Source organism: Zootermopsis nevadensis, unplaced genomic scaffold (assembly GCF_977971745.1).
Source record: "Zootermopsis nevadensis isolate Lab colony 2312 unplaced genomic scaffold, Znev_1.0 Znev_ptg000012l, whole genome shotgun sequence".
Taxonomy (NCBI): domain Eukaryota; kingdom Metazoa; phylum Arthropoda; class Insecta; order Blattodea; family Termopsidae; genus Zootermopsis; species Zootermopsis nevadensis.
The window spans coordinates 10,988,122-11,005,826 of record NW_028259144.1 but is presented as its reverse complement, the minus strand read 5'-3'; the positions used below and the strand labels follow the sequence as shown (position 1 = coordinate 11,005,826).

General features: G+C 36.2%; 1 protein-coding gene and 1 long non-coding RNA gene across 2 annotated transcripts in view; one reads left to right on the top strand and one right to left on the bottom strand.

Moving 5' to 3' along the window:
* The window catches only part of Octalpha2R (alpha2-adrenergic-like octopamine receptor), a 492,102-nt gene that overhangs the window by 306,953 nt on the left and 167,444 nt on the right, over positions 1-17,705 (bottom strand). The window lies entirely within an intron of this gene.
* LOC147873985 (uncharacterized) lies at positions 803-1,982 on the top strand. The gene is made up of 2 exons (XR_015534940.1): positions 803-1,131; positions 1,573-1,982. It is a non-coding gene; the product is annotated as an uncharacterized LOC147873985 (long non-coding RNA).

Here is a 17,705-nt window from a genome sequence, read left to right as displayed (position 1 = left end):
AATATAAATGTTCGGTCAACGAAATATACAAGGTATGAAACTCCGAAGTATTCTAACTGTGTTCCCTTTAAATGTAAGGCTGAGTTTTAAACTACGATATCCTCCCCGTCTTATATAGATAAAAAAAGAACTCTTCTAAGGATTTGTTTAATAAATTGTGTCTTTATTTATGGTTTATGTATTTATTGTACTTTTCCATGGCAGTATTTTGTCCCGTCTTCGTTTGCTGTGAATTCGGTCCAATTGAAACGTAATCATCTTCCTTGAACTGTTCCTTTCTTTCTACATTTTATGTACGTTTACGTTATGATAAACAACTAAGGTTCATTTATCTTCAGTGACAAAGAAATATTACAAAACTCTATCGACACTTGTATTTGGAGCAAGGTGATACGCTTCTGTCACCTCATTATAAGTCCTAAGTGTGTGTGTGTTTGTGTATAACGAAAAAGACTAATTTTTCATGGCATTTTTCTGCCTTATTCCTTTATATGTCGTTGCAAGATGTGGAATGAAAAGTTGTCGATGTAGAGAGAAAATCACAAGACATGTACCATAAAATTTATTGCAATCTGAATGGCCGGAAACATGTTACTTATCACAGCGAAATTTGCGTCGAGACAGAACTATTTTCTGACAATCCAGGAAAAATTTGTACGTCAGACTATATAAGAACCACGTCATATACAGCCACCGAATGTTTCAACCATAACGTAGATTTATTTGTGCACTTGTACAGGTTGCGTCAGAAATATCTGACGACTATTAAAACGTAATAAATTCACTTGCCGATATGCGGCGCTTCATTACTGGCAGTTATCGGCCAGAGTTGTTTGGTGTTCAGTTAAAATGGTGCAGTGCAAGAGCGAATTGCAGCAATAGAGTTGTTTATCAAAGCAGAGTCAATTACTGCTATGCAGAGCAGATTCCGACTGCGGTTTCAAAGACGTAATGCACCTAGTCGAAATTCTCTGCTATTGTGGGTGTTGAAATGGCATCAAAATGGATCAGTGATTGATCATAAACCACCAGGACGTCCACGTTCGGTTCATACATCTGACAATATGAACCGAGTAAGGGCTCCATACTGCAAAGTCCGGATTGGTTAGCTCGCCGCTTCATTTAATGGAGGTTAGTGTTTGCTGAATTCTGTTTAACGATTTTCATTATCATCTGTAAAAAATCTAAGTTGTCCAGGCACTTAGTGAACAGGACAAGGAGAAACGACTTCTCTTTTGCAATAAATTCTTGGATTTGGTGAATAGTAATCGTGACCTGGTGAACGCATCAGTGTACATTTCATTACTTTATATTGCTTTATACTTGTGTGATTGAACATAATTTTCCGTATTGGGCACCAAACAACAAGCGTGAATTTCGCCAACATAATCTGCACAGTGAAAAAGTATCAGTGTGGTATGCGGTAAATTCCGATGGCAGTTTTGGTCCCTATGTTTAGAAAATGAGGAGGGGCTTGCTAAAACTGTCAAGTCTGAGCGGCGTAAGATCATGTTGGAAACACTTTTGCAAAATGTGTTACATCGTCGTCATCATATTCTGCTGTGATTTCAGCAAGATGGAGTAACTTCTCACACATCGCGGATATGCATGACAGTTCTCAGCGAGATGCTTCCACACAGACACAATTCTCGTTTCGGGGACATCAAATGGCCCGCCCGATCGCCTGATCATTCGGTATCAGTTTTCTTTCTTTGGAGCCACACGAAATGCAAAATAAAGCGGACACGTCCTGTCAACATTGATGAGTTAAAACGGCGAATTCAGAAGAGCATTCTAGGAAAACGTAGCAAAATACTACGACGTGTTATGACATCTTTGCCGTCTCGACTGTGTGTGCGTTAAACGAAATGGAGGTCACTTACAAAGTGTCCTATTCAAACTGTGATACTTAAGATAAATTCACCACGGAAATGTAAAACTACTTATCTGTGCTAATAAAGTTTTTCGCGTTGTTTTGAAAAGTTATTTCATTTTAAAAATTGTTATGTGTTTCTAGCACAGCTTTATAAACAACTGATGTTTTGACGACATACTGGAATGTTAAGGTAAATTTTCATAGTGAATATGCGTCACGCTGTAGAAGAGCTGTCCATGCTTAATGACCTCGATATTGAAAACAGTTCACCTCACGATCCAACCATTTCATGCCCAGAGACCGGGTCGTCTATTAGGAGGTTTGTTGTATCAAAGAGCCAATCTAGACGTGGCGACAATGGTAAATATGACTGTTCTGCCAGGAACCAAACTCCGATATATCAGCACGTAGTTGGTTTGTGTGTTCAGTAAACACGACATGTTATTGCACCTGTGTGTATAACACTGTTGTGGTTCAGGTAGGATGTTTATTGGTATTGTTTCGGAAGAAGTTTTAAAGATTTGAATTTATTAGTTGCGGAGTTCTGTACTCAAAGCAAATATCCTTTTCTCTAGATCTGGAGTAAGTACAGAATTATTGTAAATTTCTTTGAGTGTTTAAAAACATTCGTGTTCGTCTGTTCAGTTCAATAGATGACCTATTTATTATGAACGCTACAAAGCTGTTATCGTTAGTATTGTTTACTGATTTAAATTATTAATTGATTATTAGATAAGTGATTAGCTGATTATCTATCTCGTTGTACGGATGTGTTTGTGCTGCACTCTCGCTTGTGCTGCGTCAATGGTGTGCTAGTTGTGTGTTGCTGGAAATATACTAACCCCTGTGGCATAATAGCAACTAGCAACGATACGTGTTTCTGATGTTCGAAAGACTTTATGAAAAACAAATATATATATATATATTGCCGTGTGTTTCCAAATTTCACGTACGCTGTGTACGGACCAGCTACACTGTATATCAATACTAGACCGATTGAGGGGCTCAAATTTAATTATGTTTTCTGCGTTCAAATCCCACGCTTGTAACTGAACGACGATATTCCAGTGAAAACCCGTTCGTCGTCTTCTTCGGACGTCCGAAAAAACATTTCTCCAGAAATCGGATATGTTTTGATGCGCTGTGTGCACAGTTCGAGACGTTTCGTTCCAATGGTGTTTGTGCAACTGATCTTATTAAGCTTTAACAGATACAGCAAATGAACAGAGTGGGACTGTGTCGTAAATTTGTGAATCGTGGTTCCTCAACAAAAATACACTATCGATTATGCCAATGTGAATAATTTAGCATCACAGTCCCTAAATAAAACGCAGGATGAAAAATTAAATCAGGGATCTGCTAACAAAGGATTTATTTTAGCGACATTCAAGCACGAAAATTGACGTCCTGTGCATATGATTACTAACCATGCCACGGTTAACTGTATGAAATGGCGTTTTGAGTAATAAATACTACCATGCTTCTACTTATCGCAAAGAAAGCTGGACGTATATATTTAAATGTATCACGCTTTAATCTTGAAGCAGCATGACAAAGTATATCACAAAATCATTAGAAGAACAATTTAACATTTTTGCCTTTAAACGTGCTTAAAACTAAGTCCAATAACTTTGCTTTATTCCATATCTTTATGAACTCGACCGGACAGAGGAGCAATGCTTTCTCAGCTAGAATACATCGATTTACAAATTTACTTCCAATCTTCTTCATTCCAATATTAAAGCTCTTATTTTAAGAAACGAAGAATATCCTCCCTACTTTGCCTTGATTTTAAGCTAACCTTCGATTGTCAACATGGTTTATTCAGTAAAGTAAAGTAAAGTAAAGTTTGTCCCACTATACGCCATGTAGGCGTATGGGGTGAGTGGAGGTATAGCTCCTCTCTTCCTTGACCTCGGCACTAGATGGGGGTGAGTGGTCAGAATCACGCCCCGGCCGGCTTTACCCCCGGGAAAGGACCCCGGTACCCATTGTAGAGGAGGCTGAGTAGGCCCCAGAGCCGGTCTGGACGCAGAGGCTAGAGGAAAAATCCTCAGTTCTTTTCATAATTATGGTAACGGGGAATTTTGTTGCTTTAATTGAATTTGGACACATAATCATCACGTAGCACCAATCTGCTACAGAAGTCTTCGATGGTCACTTTATCTCCATTTTTAATATTCCCAGGTAATTAATATTTCAAGCAACTCTGACTCCACTTGTTCTCATTTTCTGATTACCCACGTATTTTTGATTGAGTGCTACTCAAACAATTAGTCGTCTTCGTTCGACGAATTTCGACGGTCCACAGGAAATTCTTAGGTCTATATAATATTATAAAATATTTATAAAATGACATTCCGAAGAATTTATCCAACAAGTCGCAATATCAACCTTTGCATATTTTGGAAAAGTAGGCTGTTTTACCTATTTTAAAGGAAGGCAGCAGAGCCCTTGTAAGTACACAGGTTCATCCTTTTTGTTTTTAAATCTAAGCTTCACTTAAAGCTGTTTGATATTGTTAAATAAATATCTACTTTACCTACCTAGTAACTATCTTGAACAAATTATTCCACATGATTGTGTACAGAGCGAGTTTCATTATCGTTTTTCATCTTGTTAGTCCCACCTTCGACAAGCTCCTCATTATGTTTTATTGGATAAAGCTTAATAGTTTTGAACTATCTACATGTAACGTTAGGCGCTACGAAAACTACTTTAGATCTTCCTTCCCTCGTATCTTCAAAAAGTTATCTTCTTCCTTTTCCGTAACGTCCGAAGTACTACAAGGTTTTACCTTTGGATCTATTTTGTTTAATAATTTTATTGACGTTCTTTATGATAAAATTAATTATTACATTCTTCTCCCACATGCCGTTATCTGAAAATTCATCCAGACATATTCTGTTGAAGACCGCAAAGCTCTATAAGCTGATACTGATTCTTTACAATACTGGCGTTTTGAAAACTGTATGAAACTTAATATCCATTACAATTCCAATGACGCTTTAATTCTTCAATCTGACTATATAAAAATCTTGGTGTTATGTTAGATAAAAAATAATATTTTTATTTCCATTTTGATTTTGTCCATTTTTAAGCACTAAGTACATCTGCGTTTCGTTTGAGTAATATTACAAATAATTTAACTTCTTTAGTAGCTGTTTTATGAAATATTTATTAAGGTTAAAGCTAAATCTTGCTTCTGTCGTATGGAACAAATATAGGTCGACTGACTCCAGTGAAATATAAAAGGTATAAATTAATTGCTAGTCTGTTCTATTATACCATTTATTTTTATATGTGGTTTAATTATGGTTTAATTTGAATTTGTTTAAATTTTATAACCATTTATTACAGACGAACATCTTATTAATATTTTCAAGATCAAAATAGAGTTTTATTTCATCACGGACCCTGCTGGTATTATTGTATCTACAAGAAAAGCAAGAGAAATTTCTGCTTTAGGCGTGAGCAGTGCATTAAGACAAAATCCTTCAAGTAGGTGCGTTATTGCTGCCAAAGACAAGCTGGTTTTTATACATTTCTAGCAAAAACAGAGTTTCCTTTGATAATTTCGCAATAGGAAATATGTTTGGATTGATCATTTATATATATATTATAGATTGGTTCTGTTTATTTTGTTTCTGTTTAATATATATATTTATTACTTGCAAATATCTCGACGTCTATTACTGACTAATGAGTACAAGCATTCACAATTTAGGCCAAAAAAGATCATTCATTTATTTGCTTGACTTCTTGACCAAAATAAGATGAAATTCGGTAAGCTTGATTCTATTCGCATCCTAATTTTGTGTGCAAATACGTCACCTCCATGTTACCACATGTAGACAGAGTTTTATGTTAGCACCAACTGACAGCTTCTTGTTATATGGTCTCAACATGATGGTTCCTTTCCAAAATAAGTGATATCACATACGTAACTCTTCGTGACACAGCTTAATATTCGTACATTTCCAATGGCGCTTTTCAAACAGCTCAGATCAGTCAATGTTGGTCTTGTCTTTTGCAAAGCGGCGCTTCATTGTGTATACCAACGTTTCGAAGGAAAAGACTGCCTCCATTTTCATCACTTCTCAGGCAATGACAATTTTTTTCATAGTATATAAGAAATTCGTGTTACCATTTGTGGCAAAGTTTGTCATAAATTTGAGCTCCTTCAACATCGTTGGAGGTTGCAGTATTTCTGATCTGCCACTTATTAGTTCGATCGTACCAAATTAATTATTAAATAATGAAAGAAATTACATCTATATATGTGTGAAATACTACAAGAAAGAAAGAGGTGCGCAAATAAAACATAGAAGATGAATAAAGAGAAAACGGGCGAAACTGCAAGAATTTAATAATTATACATAGAACGCGGAAGAGAATAGGATACAAATGTGGTTGCCAAGTCAGACTTTACGAGAACCACTTTGTATCGATGTAACATTAGTTACAAATGTAGCATGAATACCTTGTTACTAACAGTGACAAAAGGAGGATGTCATTGAATGGTGTCTCCATTGATAACGATATGTCCGACAAATACATGCAGGACGCTCTAGAGAACACAGGCGCTCGTCTCACTAAGAGACGAGTTATTCAACACGAGTGAATAGCAACACTTGTTTCAACTCGTCTATTCGTCAGTTGTCAGTTACTAGGCACTGGCTGTGATGAATTAGAAATTCATATACGTATGGGTAATCGAGAAAATTACATAATGCTGGGGTTCATGGAATTTTGCACTTCAAGTTACATACTGGATTGGCTAGTCTTACAGGACGCATGGCAAAAGTGAAATGTGTACAGAATTGTAGTTTCGTTAATTTTAAGACGAATATATAAGTACGATGGCATGGACATAAATGTAATAATAATACTAAATTGAATCTCAGAGGAACATTGTGAGAGTGATGAATGTATTTAATTAGAATATGATCCAATAACCTGCTCTTATGAACACTGTAATGAATTTTCCTATTTAGTGTATAAGAGTATTTCATTATAAAATAATCATTAATTTCTCTAAGAAGCTCTTGCAAAAATTGCTTGAATACTTCATTGTGGATACTTATAAAAATAGGCTAGACAAAGACACATGTTCAAAGTTACTTACTTTACCTATAAAATATAGGCATTTGGACACTCTTGTTCACACGGCCACCATTAAGTGTCAGCTTGCGCTTATAAGGACCTGCAAAATATCTGTTTTGAAGTTCAGCAAGACATTAATTAACATGACTTAATTACCGGCCAGATGATGTCTGAACTTTGGAAACTTCGTATTACTTAAGTATGCAAGTAGTTTTACAGCATAAGTAGCTATAGTACCTATTCCTTTAAAGGAGTTGTTTTAATAATTACAACTGAAATAATAAGCATGCGAAATTATGCGGAGTTCACATTAAAATTCGTTCTGAATTAAGGCATATTTGCATAACTTTTTGGCCTTGACATTAGTACATTTCACGTACAAGTCAGTTGTCACAGTGCTTGTCACATTAGAGATGTCACAGAATGTCAGAAAATGTTTTCTCCTATTATTTCGCTAAATACTTGTAAATATGTCAATTAATTGTCACATACATTGATGCTATTTTGTTTTTGTGCTAATACTCCAACTTTACATAACCAGATCTCACACACTCTTCAACCAATAAGCGAGGTTACAATATCAATGTGAGAAAACATTGCGATCTGGGCCGTTGCGCACCTGTGATTGAAAACAAAAATACCAGGCCGGTCGCCATCCCCGCAACCTGCATTGACAAACGATTCTTTGAGGCTTCACCAGACATTCGTACACTGCAGAAAGGGGCAGTATGCTCTGGCCTCGCTACGCTAGTCTTAAAGTTCCAGAACTTTGGAGGCGGTTCGGTCTAGGTATATAAAGACGGCCATTGGAATCGAGAGGGAATGTCCAGTTAAAAGAGACGAGCGAGCGAAGTTCCAAGTTCTGACTAAGCCAGGCTGCGTGTGTGTCCATTAAGAGAGAGGACGAGTTACAAAACTGTGGTCGCTCAGAAGCAACAGTGCTCGGATACAGAGACATAGACCGTAGTGTTCAGCGTTCAAGAGGACGGTTATAATAGGGGGATTTAAAGAACAAAATAACATCAATTACAAAGAATAACAGCCATTAGTGTGAGTGAATACATATATCTTTAAATTTAAAGTACCCTCGTGTAATCACTGATATCTTGTTACAGTATTTAACTGCATCCAGAAGTTTCTGTTGATCGTACTGCCTCCAAGTTTAGGGATAACAACTCAGAAGTTTACAAGCAGGCGTTTATTCCTATGCTGCTTGAATGCTCTTAGACTTACTAGCGGAATTCGCAGGTGAACTGAGCAACAACGTATTTAATTTTGCTTTTTTCCCTTGATACTCATATAATTCTAGTATGAGTTCCTTGAAAGAAAAATTTAAAACATATTAACGTTCTATTCCATTTGTCATGATCCACACCAACGTAATTCAGTTTGAAAAATATATGTTGTTTTCCTGATTTGAAACATGAGATCTAACACAACAGCAATGACGCAGAATGTATGAAATTCTTCGACGGCACTGTTCCATTCGATCTTTGTGAGCGTCCCATTCTCCTATTCTCTTAGTTACCAATTCATTTATTGACTGGGTATTACACAGTTGTCGAAAATTCTGATTTCACACTTGATCTCTCCTTGTTTTATCAACAATTCTTCTTAGAACTTCAATTTCAACGGCTTCACACATTCGTTTAATCTTGGTTCTTTGAGGTCTTGTTCCTAATGTATACGTTACAATGGGACGTACCATAGATTTATTATATATATATATATATATTTATACATCTCTTATTATATATTTTTTATTCTATACGTTGTTACCTAGAGCACTCGATATTCAAAGCTTCTCATAATCGGCGAAATTAATTAATGAGTTTACAGACATATGCATTTCGGAATTATGTATTTCTCCGTTAGATGTGATGAAAAGTGAACTTTTAGATTATGCGACCGTGTAGTCTTGTTTATGGTTATCAACGTCACGAAGGTTTCTATTTCCTACATCTTCAGGGTAGAAATCTGAATATTGATAAATATTTTCCTAAGAAACATTGGTAACTACCTACATGACCACACCATTTCATTAAGTAAAGGAGATGGCTTAGTGTATTTTTAATGCTGGATGCAACGTAGTAACACAGACATAATATACTAAGATGGGGTGCTGTATTACAAAACCTGCGTTACTAAACATGGTCATAAGTTGCTTGTTGCCGTCACAAAAATCGGCCTTGCAGTGAATTTGAGTCAGAAATTCTTGGTCTGTCGGTGGCGACGATATTGGTGGTTCCATTAAATTAACGCATGTCAGAGATTATGCCGGAGGGTTACATCCGTTACGATAATACACCAACAGAACCATATAGTCCTCAGCTACTGGCCGTCACATATTCATAAATATAATTGAGAGATTTCCGCATTTACTCTTTTAAGCCTGCAAAGATAGATGCATCAAGAGGCGGATGTAGAAAACAAAGAAGTTTCATAATGCGTAGACTACAAGCTACTCTTCATGAAATGGATAAAGCAGGTAGCATGTATCTGAGAGATAAAATATGCATACAGAATTCTTGTCAGGATACCTTGAAAAAATAAATAAAATCAAATCGCATTCAACAGGCTGAGAAAAAGTTTCATTGATGATCTCATGTGAATACAATTATGAACTAGCAGATTGTATAGAAAGTGCAGTTGTAAGACTTGTGGTCTGGATTTACTCTGCTCCATGGTTTCTGGTAGATAATTATAATAATTCAGCGACTATCTACGTACTGCAGAACCGAATTGAGTTACATGAAGGAGACAGGACTTTTCTCTCCCCTACAACGACCAGCCTCCCATCAAAGGAATATTAATTGAATTAAGCATATGTTGACCGTTAGAACCCTCAGTCTAAAGCCTTCTTCGTGACGTGGTTAGTCACGAGATACTGTTAAAAGTATTTTACCTAGTGTGACTGATAATATCCTAATACTAATTTTTGTGGCCCGCTCAGACAAAATGCAATCTCGTCCACATTCTTTTACAGAGATATGGACGTTATAAAAACGTGGTTGTCTAATGTGATTTTAAAATACTGTGACAATATTCTGGTACCTTTATGGCAGAATAATCATTCTCCACTGTGGTGATTGATAGACAACGCTGTTCCTTACCACTAGTCTACATTCATTTCACATTTCAATTCTTTGTAAATAGAAATATATATAACATTTAGATTGCACTATCTTTAAACGACTTTTAAACAAATGCTTCTACTCACAAATAAAATTGTCAATTTTTAATTAATCTGCACGTGAAATTGATTGATCACTTCACATTTATGAAAAATAATTTCTGTTCTTTAAGTACTTCACACACTACGCAATAAAAATTTTGAACAAAATAGAGTAATACGAGAAACACGAATCACAATGCAGAATTCATACAAAGAACATGTAGATATATGATAAAAGAACTTTCATAAAGTACAGCAGCATAAATAGCATAGGAGGTGAGAAGCAGTTAGCCTGTTATTTAGTAATTTAATTAGTTACTTAGTCAGTTCGGACTGAAATATTCGAAAATCGGGAACATTTCATTCGAATATCGCAACACATTTTCAGGTGCAGGTGTCAACACTTTCTTCTGCGAGCTAAGTCTGTAGAGCACATGAACTTCCTCGGCTGAATTCCGTACTATCACTTTTCGTCACACTGCAGAGTGTTATATCTGTGAGCTACAGAAACCTCTTTGGAAAAGCTGAACCTCCGAATCTGGACCCCGGCAACTATAGGAGATCGATACCTTTTCATTACACTGTTGCCACATCATAGGCCCATGTATATACATGACATAATATTTTAAAAATAAATATAAAACCATAACAACTGAAACGAATAGAAGGCATTCTTTATATCTTCAAAAATAATCTTTACATTAGTGATACAAAAGCATATAAAAATATGTAGGATTTGAGGCATTCACGGCGGTGAGTCTGAAAGTGGCTATCTTCTGGGTTGTTGCGCCGTTTAGTGTTTCCTCCGCTGGAAATTTAATATTTCTGAGTCGCTTAAAAACTCAATGACGTCTTATTCTCCTTGATTTCATAACTTAGGAAATGTAACTTTCGCACTGGCTCAAATGCCTTGTTTTCATTATTTTCTTGGTGTCCTTACTGTTAGACCTGCGAATACCAAACTCCATTCTAACTTCAGTAACCTGTTTAAAGCAATTCTAACCCAAGTAAACCATAAATTCAGAAATTTACTGTAAACAATTGAACCGAGTAAAAGAATGCCTTAAAAAGTCCACATCTCGTCAATAGAAGTTGTCCTTCACCAGGACAACGCTCATCCTCATGTCAGTTAAATGAAGTAACAAAAAATAAAGGAACTGTTTTGGAAACATTTGGATCATCCGCTACATATAACGGACTTGACGCCATCCGATTATCAACAGTTCAGATCATTGCAAACAATTTAAATAACAAGAAATTTAACAGATTCCAAGAGGTAAAATATGCTCTACAATAGCATATTTTGGATCGAAACGAAAAAGATTTTATTAGGCCGGAATTGGAAAGCTTGTGACTCGTTGGGAGACGGTAATAGCAAGCAATGAAAATTATATACTGGAAATATATTTCTTAAAAAAGTGAATTTTTATTTGAAAAACAAAAATTGGCACTGGAACCACGGTTCCGGAGAATTTGACGTAAATACGTCTATAAGGAAAGGAAGTTTATATATTGGCTTTATTCTAAATATTTCCTTTATACATGCTTTACAATTGAGATAAGTTTGCTTAAGACTTTGCTTATTTAATTTGAATTAGTTACGCTTAAGATGGGTCTGTGGTAGCTGAATGTAACGTAATGTAATGTAATGTAATGTAATGTAATGTAATGTAATGTAATGTAATGTAAGGTAAGGTAAGGTAAGGTATTGTAATGTAATATAATGTAAGGTAATGTAAGGTAAGATAATATATTGTAATGTAATATTTTATTTATTTATTTTAGTGTTCTGTCTGACGACAGGTCCATATGAACAGGATCCTTCCATCCTCTTCTCGGACTGGGACCTGTTCATATACGTTCTTGGCAGATGATCCAGAAGTGGTTTGCCATTGCCTTCTTCTGTGTGTGAATGGAGTAATTGTTGGGATGCCACGGAGAAACCCGGGAAGCCCCCGGAGGAAAACTCCGTGTTGCCTAGACCACGGCCTTGCCCAACACAAGTTATAAATTCGGGCACCGCCGGGAATCGAACCCGAGACCCCAGGATTACAAGGCCAGCCTTCTAACCGCTAGACCACCGTGGTTTATAATGTAATATAATGTAAGGTAATGTAATGTATTGTAATGTAATATAATATAAGGTAAGGTAAGGTAATGTAATGTAAACAGATGACGTTTCCTAGGTAACTTAACGATGAAGTTCCACTCCTTCGTTTCCCTTTTTCGTAACACATTTTTGCCGAATGACCCTTCCTCATAGACGTATTTACGTCAAAAAAATGTGTTATAGGTGTTAACTTTATCTCATGTTCACATTTTTTAAAATTTTTTTGTCTAATTGTTTCTATACAGCGGAAAGTATTAACTTCCTAATTTATGAATTTTATAACTGTTGTTTCTTTCGTCCTCTGTCCATATGACAGTATGGTAACTGGTTACTTCTTTAATCACACAGTTGCTGCGCCGTGTAGTCTGGTAAAAGTTAAAAGAGCCATCTTTAAACTCACCGCCATGGAAACCTCAAATCCTACACTATTTTTTTCTCCAGACAATACATCCTAACTTGATCTTCTCAGGAGGTGTATGAATTAATATACTCGTACTTGCAATATGTATTCGTTCAAAAGATTTTAAAAGAAATTTTCTCACTTTCTGTTGTAATGCGGTCCTCTTACATTTCTTAAATATCTAAGTTCTCCCACGTGTTCTGTTCTCTTATTATGTTACAGCCTTGTATTTTAATTATATTTTTTCCATGAAAGCTTCTTGCTGTCTTTGTTTTGCTAACAGACGATTTTATTATCTGATTGCTTCATTGTTAATTTAAGTTCTTGAAATTATCTAAATATGCCTCCTGCTCTTGTAAGTAATCGATTTGTCCAAATATAATGACTTCATCGTACTAGTGCAACGTTGGCATCCTGCAACAAAAAATCAAAATAAGTTCTGACGATAGAAACTGTGATAGAAATAAATTTAAAAGTGATTGTTGCGACGCCTGAACTGGGGTATGGCGGAGTATGTGTTTGGTAGGATTTTCGAGTCAGGCGGTCGGTTTTATTGTGGGTGTGTTTGGCTTCAGTACAGTGAAGATGTTTTTTCATAGTTATTTGGGTTATGTAACAAAGAGGTTTTGTATAAATTTCGTATTTTTAATACTATCTTCAAAGATAATGCTGCAAAAGTTTATATTACTCTTCAACAAAGAAACGTTTTATTCTGTAATATTTGTCGAGACACACTACGTTAATATACACACTGACTTACCTAGAAAAACAGACACTCCGAGGTTTTGTCCGACATTTGTAACATATTTTAACTGTCTTTGTTATGGTCTGAAGAAAAGATGCCAGTATTTCGTGTGGGTGTGTACCACCACAGAAAGCAATGCGTGATACACGAATTATCCTTGCATTGCTCACAGTAATAACTTTCAATGTTCGGTCAATCTGTTTTACACGCGAATTTAAATAAAATACAAAATAGTACACTTTCTGATGTGTACCAACCAACATACTGCCTTGTGTTAAAGTTTGTGCTCTTGATCCTAAGACTTTCTTCGTAAAGGGGATGGACCCAGCTAGCATGCATGAAGCGAGGTGCGATGATTGACCGTACATCACTTATGGACATCTTGATGTCAGCAATTTATCTCATATTCTCATTTGTCTATTTGCTGGACCATTGCCCGCTCCAGCTACCCGCGATTAGCTTATGACGGATGGTTATATGATGACACTGTATCTACTGCGGTGGAAAGCTGCTGCAACATGCTGTCTACGTAATCGGGATGAAATGTGGGAGGAAGTGGTAATCTGTTTTAACCCCTTCCACGCTACGCACCACATAGCTGTTTAAAAAATTCATTTTTCGGTCTGAATTTACATGATGATTGATAAAATTAGTGAAAGTGTTAGAGGTAAGAAGTAAGGGGGCAGTTTATTTACTACACGAGAGTGGACACAAACAAAATGCAGAAACACAAAACTGTCATTTAGAATGTGATTGAATTTAAGGTACTTTAATTTCATTCCAGAAGAGACACTGCAGAACACAAATGTTTTTGTACTTACAAATAAAATATTTAATCCAAGCTTGAAACACACCCAATGTTACTAAGTGATCAAATTAAGGAGTATGGGATAAATGACGAGTGGGACAGCTCAGACATGAGCATAATATTTCGTTCTTATAGCCTGCTCGAAGGAGATAAATCAAGAGACCTGGGCTTACATTTTATAACATATCTTGGGTGCGTAATGTGTTGATTAGAGTCATTTGGTTCACAGCACTTTAATAACGGGCTAGTGAATACTATTAGTAAACTTTTAGGTTGCATGGAAGGTGGGGAAATTAGTTGCGAACTGAGATAATATAAGGGTCTCTGAAGCGATCTACTCTGTTCTATTTTCTAAAGTAATTTTCCACATAAAGTCATCGTACAATTTTAAACTTTCATACAAACATGCCATCATCTTGAATGAGACATAGGAGAGGCTGACTTTTTCTGTAAAGAAAGAAGCAAATCTCAGTCGTCAAGAGCCACTAACGTTGCATTAACGGTCTACTCTAGTACTAAGGGTTCATAAAGTGACAGTCTTAAGTCTATAAACGTGTCTTCAACAAACATCACTTTAGTGGTGAGGCCTGCGCTACCAATTTATTTTACATATGACGGTGAGTGATTTGATACACATTCACAGAGGAGAGGCAGGACGAATCTGAGGATGCCGTCAGGGCACTAGGCTCATGCAATATATATATCTTGCAAGATGGTGTGAAAAATCTCACCAAGTAACGAAACACCCAATTATATCACAGTCTGGCAATTTTGGTGACCGACTTACTGTGTAGCTACTGAATTGGCTAAATGTCTGCCTGATCAGCCTTTTAAAGCCAGAAGCTCGTCTAAATAATATATCACAATTTAGTTACTACCTCAAAAACACAGTGCGTTTTACAACACAGATAAATGTGTAATGACGTTTAAGGAAATGATCACTCTTGTTTGTTCTAAGAATTCTATAAACTCATAAATATATTCTACGAGCAAAGTGAAGGTACAGCGCGTTGAAGTAGGTAGTTGTTACTGTGCTTTCAACAGTTTACCAACTACTGTAAATTCCTAACTGCCATTAAGGGACTAATTAACCAATAAACCCATCTGGATAAATGACGGAATCACTGAAGAAGGAACTATAGCATCCATGTACCCAACTGCTTATTTGAGTAACTTCGTTACTAAAGCACTCTGACTGAAATTTATTACTGACTGACTCACGCTAATCAGCTGACTTACACACTAAACAAAAGTGTACGTACTGCATCCATCTAAATGAATGACTAACGGTCAAAATGTATAACTGCTTGATTGATTAACTAATGTGTAAGTGGCTTACTAACCAATCATCCAAGTACTATAACTGACTAACTGACAAACTACCATATACAACTGACTAAGTAATGACTAATTACTCAATGGAATGAGGTTCGAGGTTCTCACAGTGGTAAAGTTGTCGTTCGACTTTTCAGCAGTAACGCCGCAGGAACCTGCAAGTAGTTTTAAACCAACGTTAAGGAGAAAAATTTTGCATTCATTCCTGAAGAGCAGGCAATATGTTCCCCCGAACTTTGAAATCTTCTTACACGTTTATACGACGTTACAACCGAGAAGACCAACAAGGATACAGTTGACCAAATACTAACTGTCCCTATCCAAACAAGCCACGGAAGATTTTAAATAATACGTGGTTTTCCTAGGAAGACCACGTAATTTTAGTGACAGCGGAACTTTGACTGCAAAGAGAGAGAAACAGAAAGAATAATATAATGGTCTGAATTATTAAGCACTGGGGTCTCTCATTATTTAACTAGCCAGAACAGTTGAAGTTGGACGAAAAATTACAAGCGGTCCATCTGAATGCAAATAATCTGCCAAACGGAGTAACCACATAATAATCAATACTAGTTTTAATTGTGTACGGATAGAATAAATTAGTAATATTAATACGTAATACAGCAGTGAAAAAATATATTCGATTGTTTTGCATGACACACATCAGTCTCGAAAATTTTACGTCAGAATGAAAATGGAATATGGGAGCTAGATAAGCATATCAAACGTTGTAAAGGGGCACTGTAACAGTGAATGAACTCATATCACATCAATTTTGGAGCGTTCCCTTCAAATTGATCTTTTGACTTCTGCAGTTGGCACCAGTGACATGAGAGTTGTCTGGTGTCAGTGCCTGCGTGGATGAGTGATGATGTCACGGGGGATTCGTCCACATAGTTTAGAAGTTGGCTGGAATTTTCCTATTAGGGGATTCCTCATCCAATCTCTCCCACAATCAGAAACGCGTGTAAATATTCAAGTCCTCGTTACTCTCGTCCAAATTCAACAAAAATTGGTGGGCCGACATTAAAATTTCAAGAAACTGTGTTTCACGTTTCTTCAATTGTAACATGCAGACTTGCTGACAGACGAACGAACGTGTAACATGAATATGAAGACGAAGCAAATAGGAGTAACTTAATCCTGTATATGTTTGTTTCCTTCAACTTAGATACATGTCTAGGCCATTAACAATACTATTTAACCTCTCTATACCCCCACCAATTTCGTCATTATTCATTTCCCTACGGCGTCCATAGAGCCTTCTTAGTTTCAAATATAAACTCCAATATGTCTAACCTGGGCTCTGGATTCATGTGAGTTATCGGTCTCACACTTAAGCCACTTTAGCCCGAAAAATGTCCAAGGACCAATCAGATTAGAAGCTCAATTGGCCCCAGATGAGGTCTAAAGGCTGAGCTGAACATGACTCAGGTCACAGCTTGGACTCGGTAGACCAATTTGGTACCACATCCTTCATTGATTCTTCTGTACATTTTAAAATAAACGCGAATTTCATGATGAATGCTAATTACTATGAAGCCATAGAAACAAAATATAAGGTTAATGAAGAATTAATTAAGAGAATTATAATGTATATTATTAAAGGGAAGTTGTCTTAGTGTTGATATGCGACGGTCAAATCCATCTACAGCTTGTGAGAACTGTATACAAATAACACGATAAAATAAGTTATTTTTAATTTTGCTTATAATTAATACAAATAATACACTTAATATATTTTAACTGTATGAAAAACCAATGAAATTTGAAATGTGTGCAAAATAATAAATTCATACAAACTAAAAATGTCAACAGGATTTCAGAGAAAATTTTTATTTTTCAGGCAGTGAGCAAAAACATTAGTGCACCGATAATCCAGCTTACGCCTTCCTTCATATTGTTTATTGACAATCCACTTTCATGTATAAAAAGTAAACAGGACGTCGTCTATTTCAAAGTACCTTAAAATAATGTTCATGTATCTATTGCAGGGGAAATGAGCGATCGTGTCTCCGTTTGATTAGTTACAACCTGCATGCAATAAGAGCTCGACGAACGGTGATTATTTCGTTGAATGTGAATCGCTCTTGTCACTGCAGTTGGGACGATCGTTTCTCCTTTGTTTCACATACAATAGCAACCTTTAC